Below are 5,217 nucleotides of genomic sequence, written 5' to 3'. Positions count from 1 at the left end.
TTCATCCTTGTCAGTTAAGATTCACTTTAAAAAGAAATTCAACGGGTGACATTGTTTTTTCCTTACTGTTCCAAAGAAATGTTCATTTCATCTGTATATTGTATACCACAATATACCCAGAAAGTATTCGTTAAAAAAACTTTTTTTCCCATTCTTTGTTTTGCTTCAGTCTGTATTTAAAGCAGCATATCACATATTACCCACCCTATTGCGTGTCTTCTCATTTGAGACATTACAATAAGTTTTCCTTCCCTGGTGTATCAGCCAGCAAAGTTTTACAAAACAGCATGCTTTCATTCATTGTACTTTCCAAAATATATCTCATAAATGCCAACAACAAAGCTCAACCTGAAAAATCTGTGGATTTTTCCACTTATGGTGCAAATTAATCACTTTCCATACTCCTTAGAACCAGCAGTTCACAAGCATTAATTGCTGTGTCACTTCCATGCTTTAGAACAGCAGCATTTGAAAATGGTGTACATGTTAATTTGTTTACCACATGTGGTTTGTCTTCAGCAAGGATTGTCTTCATGGAATATGGTAATAGATTTTTTTTAATTATGTACATTAATAGGGCTCTGAGTTATGGATATACAATATCAATTTAAGTGACTAAATATTTAAATTAAATTCCATAATATGTATTCCTTCAATTTTCTGGCTAAAGTGTTCTACAAGCTAGGTATTTTAAAAAAGAAATGCACTTCACTAGATGAATGGATCAAGAAAATGTGATATATATACACAATGGAATTCTATGACTCCATCAGAAAGAATGACCTTTTCCCACTTATTAGAAAATGGAAAGACTTGGAAAAAAATTATTTTAAGTGTAGTAAGCCAGGCCCAAAGAAACATAGGTCCCATGGTTTCTCTTATTTGCAATAACTAGTATATGTCTGAGACAAACTTAAAAGGTCAGATAAGTTGAAGTTAGGCGAAATGAATCCCGTTAAGAACTTAAATGGTTTTTCTTTCTTTATATTGTTTCTAACATATTTATAAGATGATTTCATTGTAGCTTTGTATGCCCCTCCCCCAAAGTATAAATCCTTTTTTCACTGTACTGATGTTGGTATAATTTGTGGATGGCAAGGGAATAAACACATTGTTTAAATAGGGATAGAGTTGATGCATTGCAACAATGAGATGTAGAAGATGTTATGTCAAAAAATGAACTATACAACTGTAGTGCAGGGGGGGGACGAGAGAGGGATTACGGGGGGGGGGAGAATGTAATCATAACCCCCCCTACAGTATTTTCACAAAAAAAGAAGAGAAATATTGTAAGTTGTTTCCTTGGTGACAACATAATTAGAAGACTTACAATTTTCATGTTTCATGGCCATCTTTTACTAGGTGAAACTTTGGGACAGCATTAACGTTTGAATCTTGGATGAGATTTGATGGGGAATTGTGGCAGACTTTCATGGTATGAGAAGAAAACAAAAGGCCATACTAATACTTTTATCTGCTACATTGTTATATTAGTTTATTCAAACACAAACAAACACACATACAAACACACATATATACACTTGTGTAGTATGAAGAACCAGTCTGCAAGAAAACATTTTAATAGGAATTCCATAAAATATTTAGTATGCTGAGATCTGATTAGAAATTATAGAAATCTCTGGTTGCTTCCAACCCTGGACAAGTCATTATCATAGGTGAAGAGGTTTTCATTTGAATTTAGAATGGCAATTTCCTCCCAGATTGTGAAGAATACCTGAATAATTCTTCTGGAGATTAATTTCTTCAGAGTGAAAACCACGAGAACATAGATTCTCATCTTCTTTCTTCTTTTATCTTGTAATCATTCTAAGTCAAAAACATTTCCCTTTGACATACTTCCCACATTGCCACTGCATTGTCAGAGCAATAAAACAAAGCAATATAACCAACTGAACCTTCACTGAAACCTTCAAACTTGTACATATGAAAAAGCCTTTCTGCTTAATGAATGGACAATATGATATATTATGGTTGGTTATGAGGCTAACACCAAAGTCTAGTCTTTCTAACAATGTAGAGTGTATTAAAGTATGTTTCATTATAAAATACCTAACACCATGTTGTATTTTGTGTTTTAGTTTCTGTTGATCATAGGGCTTAAACTCAGGGCCTGGATGGTGCTTTTGTGTTCAAGGCCAGTGCTCTACACACAATTTGAACTGGAACTACATTTCCCCTGGTGATTAATTGGAGATAAGAATTTAATAAACTTTCTTACTCAGGCTAGCTTTGAACTGTGATTTTGAGATCTCAGTCTCTTACCTAGCTAAGATTACATCCTTGAACCACCAGGGCCTAGCCATGCTGCATATTTTGTGTAATTCCAATTTTCAGAATTGTACAGATGCTCCTATTACCATATAAAAAAACTTAAAACAAACTAAGGATATTTTTAAAGTATAAAATGAAGGAAGAATTGTCATCTTTTAGAAAACCTATGCAAAATCTATGTCAAACTATTGATATTTTACTGTACATTTTCTGCAACCACTTTGATATGGTTTAATAATTGTCAGGCCAAGTTTCTCTATATTCTATTGGAGATTTACTATTTCATTGCATGCATGTATATGTATATGTATAGGTATACGTATAGGTATAGGTATAGGTATAAGTATATTTACCTATCTATATATGTTCCTTATGTGGATCATTAAACTTGAAACTGCTTCATTTTGCTGTTCAGCAGTTGAACCTGGTCATCTAATCCTGTGAGAATATCAGTGCTCATTCTGATCATTCCTTTATTTACCACACCATCAGCCTTCTAAAATCAGCTTCATTTCCTGGAGAAGTTAACCAATCAGTCCAATCACTATCCATGCAGAGGGTTTTAATAAAGAAAGCTTTAAGAAAGAAAGATAACATGAAGTGACAGCTATAGAATTTGTACAGAGACCTGACATCTTTCACATTTCTGCCTCATATTTAAGATAGCATTAACTAACACTATAAATTACTGCATTTATAACGTAAGGATCAGTGTTTTTTTTTTTTTTTTTTTTCCAATTTGAAGCCTTCTTTTCCATGATTTTTGACATAAACTTTTGGAAGATTTTTTTGATTTGTATGGGATTTCATAAAAAACAATGCCATCTACATCAACTTCCATGCCCAAACCAAATAATGTTCTATTAGATATTTTCTTCTATCCATTAAGTAATATGTTATGTGTTGAATACTGTCCCAATGAAATCTTACTAAAGTTAAAAATCCCATCGCATTAGAAGGTAACTGCATTTGGAAACAGAATCTCAAATGTAGCATTTAAGTTGAATTCTCTACCAAGAAAAGCAGGAGGCTTTGGATATGCCAAGGAAAGAGGACTCAGAAGAAGCTAACTCTGATTCTGGAGTTCTAGTTCCACCAACTCAGAGGCCATGTAGTTACTGTGTTAAGGCTACCCAATCTGTGGTAGTTTATTATTGTAATTACTAGCAAACATATGGAATTTATAATACATGAAAAGTCATTGACTCTTGGGGTCCATGACTCATCTCTATAATCCTAGTGATTAAGAAGGATGATATTTGGGGGGTAATGGTTTTCAGGCTGGGAGGAAAGTTCATGAGGTTCTATCTCCAATTGACTACAAAAATTTCTGGGTAGGAGGCATGGTTCAAATGGGAGACTCACTACTGTTAGCAAACAAACTGAGGGCATGATGTATGTTCAAGCCCCAAATTGGGAGAAAGAAAAGTCCTTAGAATACTATGAGAAACGGAGTTAATAATAAGAAAGTAGAAACAAAAGAAATCAACTTATTGAAATGGACAAAGCTTCCCAAAGTGAAATATGGCACAAACTGTAATACTTAGGGTTTTCCTTCCTATACAGTAGAAATAAAAGGTATTTCGACTTGAAGAAACTAAAAGGTAAAATTGTATGCAATAAATAATGACATTATTTTTTGTTTCCATAATTTAACTCGTTTTCCTACAAATTTATATAATAGCATAGCTATGGAAAAGAACAATAAATATTGCATTTTCAAATAGGATTATATATCCTTGCAAGTGTTGTCTAAAATTGATCTACACTAAAATGGTTGCCCTTGATTTCCTTCTCAAGATTCCAAATGTTCATACTTTCAGCTGACCTTCCACAAATCTCATACCCCAAACAAGTTTTTAGCTTGCTCATGCAATCATATGAACATCAACATATGGCACAAAATGTTAATTACCTTTATCTGCTCTCATTAATGTTGTATAACTAATACAATTAAGTATATACCCTGAAGCAAAGAAGATTCTTACTTCTAAATACATGCTTGCAGGCACACACACACACACACACACACATGCACACACACACACACACACACACACACACACACACACACACACACACATATTCTTGTTACCACTCTAACTCAGGTTAGGTGCCTTTCATTGGGTATCAGACAATGATCTAATAATAAAACTTTCCTGCCCAGACCAAAAAAAAACATTCATAATTCCACACATACAAAAACACCAGATCATTCAAAATAATGAGAATATTTAACTGAACCAGCCAGCTCCTGAGCCATCTACTCCCTGATTTCATTCATTCACGACGATGCATTTTTCATATCATATTTAAAAATCTTTTTGAGTCTCTCTCATTTGCAGACAAAAATATGCTATCATATATTAGAACATGTAGGTAAAATTACTTGTCCCGGGATAATCTTTAATATCTCTTACCAAAGATTGCTATTTCCTTCTTGCAGAGTCTGTTTCTGGCATTTTGCCCTAATGTCTAATATTAAGTTACAAAGGACATGCCATATTCTTTAATTAATTTTCCCTAACGGTTATGCTTTGGAGTTGAATCTGATTTGTTTGCTTATTCTAAATTAAATTTTCTCACCAAGTTGAATTATTATTTATGTTCCTCCTAAACCATTTGAAATACCAAAAAGAAGTGGAAATGCACCCTGGCAATGATTTGTGAATTGTAGTAATGGTTGGGGGGAGATGAAGGTCTTGAATTATCGAAAGCCTTAAAAGTGGCACTGTTATTTAAGTGCTGATCATTTAGTAAGCTTTTAAAATGTGATCTCCTTATTTCATTTAGGAGGATAAAAGTATATGTTTCATCACATTCTTGCCTCCAAGTACTAGAATTATTTCCTTTGTACAGTTTATGCCCAGCTGCTACTGTAGTGAAACCCACAAACAACTGCACGGCTGTGTTAGCTGCTTTAGA

This window comes from Dipodomys spectabilis, unplaced genomic scaffold (assembly GCF_019054845.1).
Source record: "Dipodomys spectabilis isolate Male_0828 unplaced genomic scaffold, ASM1905484v1 ptg000170l, whole genome shotgun sequence".
Lineage (NCBI taxonomy): Eukaryota > Metazoa > Chordata > Mammalia > Rodentia > Heteromyidae > Dipodomys > Dipodomys spectabilis.
The sequence above is the reverse complement of the archived record's forward strand: the minus strand, read 5'-3'. Positions refer to the sequence as shown.